Source organism: Quercus robur, chromosome 11, assembly GCF_932294415.1.
Source record: "Quercus robur chromosome 11, dhQueRobu3.1, whole genome shotgun sequence".
Lineage (NCBI taxonomy): Eukaryota > Viridiplantae > Streptophyta > Magnoliopsida > Fagales > Fagaceae > Quercus > Quercus robur.
This window is the reverse complement of record NC_065544.1, coordinates 9,295,405-9,307,719: the sequence shown is the minus strand read 5'-3', so window position 1 is coordinate 9,307,719 and position 12,315 is coordinate 9,295,405. Positions and strand designations below refer to the sequence as shown.

The 12,315-nt window shown below is 35.4% G+C and overlaps 1 protein-coding gene across 3 annotated transcripts in view; it reads left to right on the top strand.

The window, feature by feature from the left end:
- The window catches only part of LOC126707682 (lupeol synthase-like), a 108,390-nt gene that overhangs the window by 8,923 nt on the left and 87,152 nt on the right, over positions 1-12,315 (top strand). The gene's annotated exons all lie outside the window — the stretch shown is intronic.

Below are 12,315 nucleotides of genomic sequence, written 5' to 3'. Positions count from 1 at the left end.
GGTGTATAGCTCACCAAATGTAAAAGCTTGTTTAATTAGTAACCTACTTAAGTTGTGAACCCTTTTTCTCTTATTGCTTGCCATAAGAATTACACGTAGTTTGCATGACTTTTATCATGTTATTAAGTCACCTATGCACATTAATATATTGCAAATATTTGTTTGTGGACATTTAGCGAAATTTTCCCAATTTCATAAGAATTCAAGTTTTTAAATATCCTTTAGACCTTGGAATAAGGTTTATTTTCTGGTTGAGGTAGGTAGGGGCTAAAAGATTAGGTAGTTTAACAAAGCCTTACTTGGAAAATGGTTATGTCACTTTGGAAAAAAAGTAACAGGTTATGACGTTAAATTATAGCAATCAAATATGGTATGGCAAGAAGGGACTGGTGCCTTAGACATGTACGAGGGAGTCTAGGGGTGTGCGCGGTTTGGTCAGCTTGGTTTTTTTTCAAATTTATTATCGAACCGACAGAGATCGGTTTTTTCATAATTGAAACCGATGCACGCCGACCACGGTCGGTTTTCCGATCTATAGCGGTGCGATTTTTACGGTCGGTTTAATCGGTTTGGTCGGTTTGAATATATATAAAAAAAGAAAAAGAAAAACTGTTTTTTTAATTAAAAAAATTGGGCTTCAAGCCCAATATTAATACACAACATGTTCAAGACTTCATGCAAAATGTTCAATTGAAAAACTTTTCACCCATCAGCCTATTCACAGTTCACACTTAAAAAAAAAAAACCCTATCCCTCTATACAAACTTCTTTTTTAAAAATCCTATTCACAATTCACACATAAAACTGTTTTTTTTTTTTTTTTTTTTAATTAAAAAAATTGGGCTTCAAGCCCACTATCAATACACAACATGTTCAAGACTTCACACAATGTTCAATTGACAAAATTTTCAAACATCAACCTATTCACAGTTCACCCAAAAAAAAAACCTTGTCCATCTTCACACATAAACAGCTCCTTGCCCAAATAACTCAACTTGAAAACAATTGATATATAAGCAAATGCCTTAGAAATTTAGAAACTACAAACAAGCGTGGACCCACGACCCTGATCTCCTGCCTACACTAACCAACGCTTTTGACATTGATCTCCTGCCTGCACTCACCCATGACCCACGCAGTGGTTACTGAAGATTAAAAGCAATAGAGTTTCCAGTGGTCCAGCAGTAGCTAGTGGTGACTGGTGAGCCAGCCGAGCCAAGAGTAGCGAGAGGCAAGATGCAAAAGCGAGAGAGAGACTGAGAGAGTTTTTTTGAGATTGAGAGACTTAAGTGATTTGATGAGAAAAATATATATTTATACTAGGGTTGAAATCAGAAAACCTAGCTTAAAACTTCACCGTTTTGATAGTTTTTTTTTGGGTTAAATTACTAAGTGAAACGACCACGTTTTGTTATCTAAAAAAAAAATAAATAAAAAAAATAAAAAAATAGAAAAAAAACTGAGTAAAATGTGTTGGTCGGTTCGGGAATAAAATTGGTTTTGGATTTGCAGCTTTGGTGGTAGCACCCTCTGAACGCCGGCCTCGGCTCATTCGGTCGGCGGTAGAGTTGGGACGGTAGAGTTGGGATGGTGTCATCGGCACCAGTTGGTTAGGTCGGCTCCGGTGACGTTTTGCTCACCCCTACGAGGGACTCATGGGTGTGGGATATGGAACTATGGAAGAATATTAGGGCAAGTGCAGAGAGTTTTTTTGAACAAGTAGTGTATGCTGCAGGGGTGGGTCATTGCATTCGGTTTCGGTACGACCCTTGGAGTGGGCATACTAGCTCCTCTAAAGGATCCATATAAGAGATCTTTGGTCAAGAAAAAAAAAAATGCTTGGCAGCCATTAGGATTTTAAGGTGTAATCGATCACCTCTAAGTCTAATTAATTTTATTTCCTAAATTTAACTAGGAAAGTCCTAGGGCTTCTTAGCTAAACTAGAAAATAAAACAACGTCTTGAACCAAAAGTAAAGGATTTGGAAGTTCGATTACGTGTGAGGAAAATATTAGGTATCCCCACAACACTTATCCAAAAGGATAGTAAATTGTTTAGAATTTAATCTTAAATTTCACTATTTTAAGTAATAACTAAAATCATCAAAGTAACATCATCAAGACACAAGCATCATCAAGACAATAAAAGTTCTAATCCTAGGATGACCAAGGAAAAAGGATATAACTTTAAAGAATATGATGCTGGACTAATTAAAAAGTAAACCTCATACATGACAACCCAAAAAAAAGGGAAGTTTAAGGTAAAGATGTAAGCTTTGAGAACAAAGATTGAAACTTTGTCTAAAACGGTTACACTTTGAACCTAAACATGAAAACTAACATGCATAGATGAATATTCACAAAAAGAAAGCAAGCCCAAGACCAAGATTCAAACTTTGACAAAGAAAACAAGGATTTCAATATCAAAGGAACCAACTTTAAGCCAAAATGCAAACTTTTATACACAGGAGATAAACAAAGCATAGGACATAATAAACAAGAAAACTTTAAAGAAAAAAATGCAAACTTTTTATGTTCCAAGTGCCATATTCAAGCTGTGAATGTTGGTCCATGCGCAGCTTCAAGCTGTGCATGTATAAAAATTCAATGTTTATTCCAGCTTTAAATCCTGTTTTGATCCATCTCAGGTATTGATTTTGCAGACTAATTTGAAGGCCTTTCTGAAATCTGATTTAAGTGATCTTGGTGTGCACGGAAAGATCTCGTAGCTTAAATTCCATATATAGGTTCCGGCCTCCAGTCATTTGAAGCTCCATGCTAAAAGTTATTATCCTCTAAAGTTGGTTGCCCATATTAATTTCCATGGTTTAGGCTAATCTTCCCGACTAAATATAATTCGGACGTCCTTTTATCGAGCCTTTTGTTCCAGGATGTTAAGGACTACTCCTAGTTCAGGAAGGCATGTGCTTTTTGGGTCTAAGATCCATTAAGAATCTTCGTGCGAAGTTAGTACCAAAAAAAAAAAAAAAAAAAGAAAGTAATTTTATTGGTTTTCCTTAACTTTGGCCTATTTTTCAACTAAATCTTTTTAGACTTTCTGACCTCCTTTTTTATCAAACATTTTGTCCTTGAAAAGCTTATAATGCCTACTTCCAAAAGATCATTGATTTTTATTTCCAAATTTCAAGTTGATGGGCTTGATGCTTTGGAAAATGGGCAGAATTAAGGTTTAAATAAATAATAATATATAGTAAAGTGGTTTTTCGATTTTTGATAAAGTCGTCTTATTTGACTGAGATTTTAATAAATCAAGCTCACCAAATTAAAATTCATCACTAGAATTTTCCAATGACACTTTAATGATACGTCGCCAATTTTAATCCCCAAGAGATTTTTATTTTTATTTTTTATTTATTTATTTTATTTTTTTTGTGGTGAGATCTTGCTCATATGACATGGGCCATAAATTATCCCAATCCAACAGTCATATTTTTTTAGTCAAAATGGGAGGTCAAAAAGTGGGTTGACTACAATCAATATTTCAAACAATGGATGGAAATTTTAATTTTACTACGGAAAGATGAAAATTATCATTTGGGAAAATTTTTGACTTAGTTTAACTACTAGTCAACTCGGTCAAAGATTGGTAAACATGTATATTTTGATCATTTTGACCTTAAAACTATAAAATGAGATAATCTACCATCCAATTGGGATAAATTTCATTATTTAAAACATTCCTATAACCTTGTGATTAAAAAGATAATTTTTAAAATTTTTGTGAAAAACGGGGTTTTGGCACATAAACTAATGCGAACAAAATACAATATCACTTTTTTTTTTTGAATCAAATGGTGGATTGAGTAATATGTTAATTTTAATTAAAATGATATTTTATTAATTTCAATCGAAAATTAGTACTAATTTATATTTAATAATTACAATATATATATTTTTATATTATAATAAGGGCATGAGAGCAGGGGCAACTCCACATTGGGTCTAGGGTGGTCATAAAGGACCATCCTGACATAGAAAACATTATTATTATTATTATATATAAATTTCTAAAAAAAAAATTGGATTTTTTTATCATTGAAAAAATTTGTGACCGTTCGAATTTTTTTTTTAAGCCCAACATAATTAAACATTGGACAAAGTTTGATAACAAATTTGGTTGTAGACTAAAACTACAGCTCCACTAAATATTTTTTTTATTGGATGAAAATTTTGACAAATCCACATTTGGATTACATTTTCTTTTTATATCCTCCATACTTGCAAAATTTTAAGAAGATTAAATATCAATAACTATGCCATCACTCAAATGTTTAAATTTCAAATTTTTGTAATCAAAATTATACATAAAAAATAAGTTTATGAATTGAATAATGAATACCATCCGATTGGCATGAAATCTGACATGTGTTTTAAGAACATAAAGAACATGTAATTTAACGGTTAGATCTTCAAAATATGTAGCTGTTGATACCCATTTTCGCGACACATTTCGTACAATCCCGATTCAAGCAAGCCCGACTTTCTTGTGAGCTCAATTCATGTATTATATTATATTTTATTCTTTTAAGCATGGCCCAAGCCCATGCAACTTATGGGAAAATTGAGGAAGTGTGATTTGGAGGGTATGGGTCAGTTCCTTTCGGATTTTTTGCATGAGCCCAGCCTATGTGTGTTACCAAGTGGGCAAGGGACACTGGTAGCACCTCGAGCTCATGGAAGAGGTCTTGTATTCAAAATTTCCACCCCAAAACAGTTTTTATGCTCTGGGTGACTGTGGCCTAAAGTTTCTGTCTGGACCCTTTTTTTTCCATTGAAAATGGTTGGCTCTCATTGGCCAACTTCAGCTGCTAGCTCTCATCTAGTTGAGCCTCCCAATGGTCTGAAACAATTGAAAATGAGGAGCCAATGAGGGTTTACTCAAGCATTTCCCTTAATGATGATAAAAGTAATCCTTCTTTTTATTCAAATAAAAGCAAACCTGAAAATTACTACTTGCTTAACACCTTGGGGTCCAAAGCCTTTTCTATTGACCAAAAACCAGTCACTTAGAGAACCCCAAACTCAATATAAATTCCGCAATCAGATTCAAAACCAGGGGAGCAACACCCAAGCTTAAGACAAGAGTCTTTCTTCAACTAAAAAACAACCAAGCCACGTTCTACCTAAGGACCTGAAACTTCAGAGCAAAAACCCACTAAGCTAAGAGACATTCTCACAATTCTGAACTTTAGGGGTGGAAATATGGGTATAGGAGAACCTTCCCTCTCTTCCTCATGACCTTCCTCAATTTCTTCTTCTGTGTGACTGTGGGTCGAAGTTTCAGACTTTTAATGTTTTTATGCTTTTTTCTGCACTTTCATTATTAGCATTTTGATTTTCTCTTGTCAAAGCATCATTAGCCTTTTGTTCATTATACATTTGGAATTTTGGGCTTGATTCTCCACAAATAAACACTTCTAAAGAATCCAAGGGGAGATTTGGGCCTTTCTCACATTTTCGGCCCTTGTCGCAAAAACGTCCCCAATAGTAGCCATGTTATTTTTTTTAGTAAGACTTGTAGCCTTAGGCTACAACTAAGCTTGTAGCCAAACTTTGGTCCCCTTAACAATATATTAGGTCCTTACAAACAAAAAGAAAAAGGCCAGAAAATTTTATTTAACTAAGATTTTGAAAGAGATGTAGCTTGTAGTATTGATAATTAGACTATCATGCTACAATTTCAAAATAAGAAAATTTGTAGAAGGAAATTGTAAGATTTTATATGTTTGCGTGTTTTTTTTTGTTAATATATGAAGTTATTTTTTTATTATATTTTGTATAATTTAAGTTTCTTAACGACCACTCTAGAAAAATTTTCTAGAGCTGCCACTACATGTGAGAGTAAATTTATACAAACTACATTTGTTTTTTTACCAAACAAAAGAGTTTTTCATCTCTCCACTTTTTCAACCCAAACCAAACACAACGAGGAAAAACTAATACCTCTTCTATCCCCCCCCACCCCCCCAACATCACTTGGGGAGAGCTCTGCTCTTTCTCTTTCAATTCTATAAAAAGGCCCCACAACCCTTTTGCTCAAAAATACAGAGAATTTACTTCAAAAAAGTGATTCAAGAGAAGTTTTTTACTTTGAAAAGCATCTTAAAACTAAAATAATCTATTATTCGGTAAAGCAGCATGAGCAAGAATTTTCATTTTTTGCTACAGATAGTACTTCAAATCTTTCCATAAAATTGCTAAGCAATCTGTTTCCCACTTTTTATCACATTTGATTTTGTTTTATTTATTTGTGAGTACTGTTCTTTGTTGGATATATTTGCACTATTTTCTACATGATTTCCACTAGAATAAATGGATATCATTTTTTTTTTAATAAAAATGTTCATACATGAACTACTTTGTTATTAGAACAATATATACAAGCCCCGCACAAAGTGTAGGTTATATACTAGTTTTATTAACAGAGGAAATGGCCTAACCTAAGAACCGGCACAATTACTATGTTTTGTTTTTTGTTTTTTTTTTGTTTTACTTTATACCTTAAGATTGTTTATGGCTACTCAACAGTTAATTGAGTTATAGCCTATTCATAATTTTTTTAGAGTCTCCTATTATCCCAAGAAAATAATCAATATATGTTACTAAATATAAAAATATAATTTGACAACTTCAATAAGAAAATAACGTAGCAACATAATTAGATATATCAACGTAATTCTTGATTATGAATTGTAAATTAATACAAATCTTAAACATGTAACTTGATGCTAGGTTATAATTAAATAGTTTAAATAGTGAAAACATCTGATGTCAAGGCAAGGGCTAGGGTGGGGGACATGTCTTGTGGGTACGCTGCTAAGGCAAAGGCTGGAAGTCCAAGTTTTCAAAAGGAAATTTCACACACACACATATATATATATATATATATATATATATATATATATATAGAGAGAGAGAGAGAGAGAGAGAGAGAGAGAGAGAGAGAGAGAGAGAGAGAGGGTGTAATTTGTTCTCTTTGATTGGTAGGGGAGGCAAGCGCAATATAATCAAGGTAGAGGGTCCATGGGGCTATAGATAAATACTTGAAATAGATATTTTAGAAGATAATTGGGTAAAAGAAAAAGTCCAAGCTATATATCTCTTCAACCACGAATAGTAGAACAAGTTCCTTAATTCTTATCCTATTTCCATAGTCTTCTCCTTCTGTCTATAACTGGTACAACATTCAGGTGCATGAGATATCTCTTGTGACAAACATGTCGAGTAACTTAGTAATAAATCAAATAATAAAATATAATGTGAAAAGTTGGTGGAATCAATTTCGATGATTGGCAACATATTACGATGATTGACACGTTTGCTAAACAATATTGATTAAAATAATTCTTGAATCAGTGAAGGAAATCAAATTGTAATCAGGGCCGGCCCAAGGCCTAGGCAACTTATGCCTAGGCCTAAGGCCCACCACAAACTTTTTTTACCCTTTACAAAAAAGGTTCCATATCATTGTAAAAGGTCCAAAATTTTATAAGAAATATGAATTTTTTCAAATTATTGTGTACTTTTTATTATTAGTGATGTTAGGGATATCACAAATTTTATTATAGATTTACAAACTAACATGTTGTTGAGGTCTAAAAAGGATCATAGTGAAGGAAGCCCAAAAGAATGAGTAAAGCCCAAAAGGAAAAATCAAGCTAAGCCCAAAGTAGCAGATGTAGGAGACCCATGAAGGAATAAAAAGGCCCAGGGGATCTTGAGGCCCAGACGAAGAAGCATCCAAAAAAAAAAGAGAACCACGGCAAGGGATAAGAAGTAAGGATCCTCAGGAACCATCAAGAGGCGCAGATCCTTTCAGGCACAAAGACAAAGGAAGACTAGGACAGCTCGAAAGAAAAAGATAGAAGAAGAAAATAAGAAACAAAAGCAAAAGAACACAAGCGCCAGTAGAACCTAGCAACCTTTCATGGCACAGACAGAAAAAAACCTCAGGGAACCAGAATAGGGAAGTACAAAAAAAAGAATGATAACAAGCGGCTTTCAAGTTGGCAGAATAGGATTCCGCCCAGATGGGAAAGAAAAGGGAAAAGTGGAAACTGCCAAAAACGGGGATGCCGAGAAGGGCATACCTCAGCACATCCTAAAGAAGATGGCCAACCAGGAACTTTCAAAAGAATCAGAGCTGAAAGAAGGAAAGAATGAGAAAAAACGGAAATGGGACTTACCGAGTGATAGGTACAGGACATGCTCTGTTTGCAAAAGGGTAAAATAGGGGAACTAACGGTTCCCCGGGAAGACTAAAACTCCATTATAAAAGGAAGGAATGGGTTGCGAAGAAAGGGCAGCAAAAAAAAGAGAGAAGCATAAAAAAGAAGAGATTTTCTAGATAAAAAAAACTATCAGTAAATCTGTGGTGAAGAGAAAGAAAAAATACTAAGGGAAAAACAAACATTACTTCTCGGTATCCTGTAAAAGCCACTATTGCACATACTCGGATTCAAAGAGAATCAAACTTTGCAAGTTTTGAAGGCTGAAATAGCCACTCAAGACTGTAATTTTTGAACTCGATTGAACCTTGTATCACGTCCTAGTGAGTTTTCTGTAATTAAACAGACAATGTATTAATGAAATATGCCTCATATTTCCCAGGATCCCCTCAGCATTAATTTTGTATCACATTGCTAATCCTGTTTCTTTCCTTCTGAATTTACCTTGTTGATTTTTTTTTTGGCATTCTTCAATACGAATATCCTTGCTTGTCATTTTTTTATATTGTCAGAAGCATCCCCTGTATACCACTTGATTCTTAAACAGCTCGTTAGCTGCGATGAGTCAAGGCCCGGTTCACCAAACCTTTTATTTAGGCCCGGGATCCTTGGGCCTGAGTGTCACAAAAAAGGGCACTCTCACACATGTTACCAATCACAAAAAGGTATTTTAAATATTCATTAGTTATATTATTGAAGCTCATCCTTCACTATTATTGTCACATTATATTGTGAACATTTTGTAGTACCTTTAGTATTTTCCTTTTTTATTTCTAACAAGGCTTAAAATTTTTTTTTTGCAAATGTGTTAGATCATCAATGATGATTAATCTTCCCTAATAGTTTGAAACTTTAATATTAGTAAACTAATCTAGTACAAAGCCACACATCAATTAATATCATAGATTATAAATGTAATTAACTATGTATCATTATATATACAAGATAAATTAATTTTCTTTAAAAAAAAAATTCTTTTTGTTAAATTAATTTTTCAACTATGATATTCAATTCTCTATATGAAATTAACCTTAATTTTAGTTAGTATTATTCATTAAATTATGTATTTAATACATCAAATTAACCTCAATTTAATTAATATTAAATAATTTTATTTAATTAATATTTATATATAAAAGGCCCTATGTATATATTCACCTTAGGCCCCAAATTAGGTTGGGTCGGCCTTGACTGTAATATCTTTTTGCTTATAATTTCCATTTTGTCTACTGAAGGTCTATTATTTATGGGCAACACAACAAGGGGTAACTCTTTCTCTTCTTAGCCAATAGCTTATTGTTTAGTGGCACGGTTTAGTACTCTCCAAACCAAATAACAAAATATAAGATGAAAAGTTGTTGGAATCAATTTCGATGATTGGCGCAACATATTACCATGATTGACACGTCTGCTAGACAATATTGATTTGTAAGGTTGAATTTATTCAACCATCTAATTGGCTTTATTCCGTGCCAAATTTGCTTGTAATTCAGCATTTAGTAACCCTGTATTTAGGTGGGTTTGTTGTAAGGGTAGTGAGTGAGATAGAGTGAAGTTTGCTCAAGAGTGTGCAAGAAAACAGAGACTCGCGGCTGAGACTCGCGGGTGGACTCGCGGCTGCAAGCCGCCAGAAGCAGCACACGTGCCAAGCATGCTGGAAGATGAACAGTCATGCTAAGCTGGAGCACTACAGGACAAAACAGGACAACTGGCCATACGGTTAACTCGCGACTGGATCTCGCGACTTGGTCAAGCCGCGAGCCACCCCTGTTTTGTAAAACCTGACGTTTCACATTCCTCTCCCACTCCAGTATAAATACCCCTTTTACCCACGATTGAAAGAGAGCTTCCAGAGAGAATTTTGAGAGAGAAACCCTAAAGAAAAACCAGATTGCTTCACCCACAATCTCTACCTTAGAGTCTCTTCAAATTCCTCAACTCTCTTCCTCTCCATTGTCAAATCCTTGAGAGGCTTTATACCAAACCTGGTTCTCACCATTATCATCCCTGTGAGACAGTCGTTTGGATTTCTGGGAAGCAGTTAGGAAGGAACCAATCTTCATTGGTTGATGCTATGGTCTAGTAGCGGAATCCGGGAAGCTAGAAAAGAAAAAGGTTTGGCGCAACCTCGTTGGAGCAAGAAGCTTGGAGGGCTTAGGTGCACTGGGTAGATTAGGCTTGGAGGGTCTATTGCTGTCCTTGTATCCCAACTGTATTTTCTAGTGGATTGATTACCGCTTGGAGGGCGGCGGAGAGGTTTTTCGCCGAGGACTTCGGTTTCTTCTTCGATAACACATCGCGTGTTGTCTTTGTGTTTGCATCTTCCTTCCTCTCTATCTTTGCCTTTTAATTATCTGCTGTGGATTTTATTTTGTTATGGCTTAGATAGTTTATAACCAATTTCATATTATAGCATGTGTTAAGTTTCCGCACACTAGTTGTTTGACATATTGCTTGAATTGGTTAAGTTGTATTTTGGGGGTCTAAACGTTCAAAAGTGTTTTGTACACGTTTTTGAACTTTCAATTGGTATCAGAGCGGGTACACTGCTGTTGGTTTCATTACCATTGTGTGATCCTTGACTCCCTTTTGAGATGGATAGGTCTCAATCCCTAAATGCACCTCCATATTTTGATGGTAGTAATTATGCTTTTTAGAAGGTTCGCATGAGAGCTTTTCTGTGTTCTATTGATGAATCCGTTTGGGATGCTGTTGAGATTGGTTGGACCAAACCTGAGGCAGCCAAATCCACATAGGATAAGGCAGCACTTGCTGCATCTAATGCTAACAGTAAAGCACTCAATGCTATTTTCTGTGGTGTGTCTCCAGATGAATTTCACAGAATTTCTCACATTACCATTGCCAAGGAAGCATGGGAGATTCTGGAAACCACTTATGAAGGCACGAAGAAAGTGAAAGACACCAAGTTACAAATGCTGACCACTCGGTTTGAGGAGCTCAAAATGAGTGAGGATGAGTCTTTTGACTCTTTCTATGGAAAGCTGAATGAGGTGGTTGTCAGTAAGTTCAACTTGGGGGAGAAAACGGAGGACTCAAAGATTGTAAGGAAGATTCTTCGATCATTGCCGGAAAGTTTTCGTGCTAAAGTGACAGCAATTGAAGAGAGCAAGGACCTTGATGACATCAAAGTACAGGAGCTGGTTGGTTCTCTGCAGACTTATGAGATGTCGCTGCCCAATCAACGGAAGAGTAAATCTCTTGCTCTAAAAACCATTAATGAGAAGGTGGAAGATCAAGACTCATCGGGAGAATATGTGGTTGACAAAGATGTAGCCTACCTTGTCAAAAATTTCAGAAAGTTTTTGAAATTCAAAAATAATGGCAAATTTGATGATAAAAGAAAATTCCAAAGTTCTGGAAGGGAGAAGAGGGATTTCAAAAAGAAAGATGGAAAAGAATCCCAACCCACACAAGGTGTCACTTGTTTTGAATGTAACGGGCATGGACACTTTAAGAAGGAATGTCCGAATTATTTGAAATCGAAAGGCAAGGTGTATGCCACGACCTTGAGTGACTCAGATTCGTCTGACTCAGAATCTGAAGAGAGCTGTGATAGAGAAGGGAACTATTCAGCTTTTATGACTATTGCTCATGTTGAGTCTTCGGATGAGTTGAACCTGCTTGTACAAGACCTTGGAGAACATAGTGATGATGAATCACTAGGAATTGTTGATGAATCAGAAGCTGAAGAAGATGAAAGCACAGCAAATCTTTAAGAGAATTATAACTCACTCTTGGAGAAGTCGGGTGAGTACACAAGGGCGGCCAAGGCTACTGTGAGAAAAATGAAGAAGGCTGAGGAGGACTACAAAAGTCTCCTAATTCGATATAGGGAGGCCAAATGTGAGATAGAAACACTGAATGGTGAGTTGTCCGAAGCTTACACAAAAGTGAGATTTCTTGAGAATGAGGTTGTGCAAGCGAATGCCAAAATAGAGAGGGTCACCACCAAGAAGCTAGATGAGGTTATATCATCTCAAAAGAGCTTTTCAGACAAATCCGGATTGGGATATACCGGAGGAAGTAGTTCATCTGGAAATGTCACT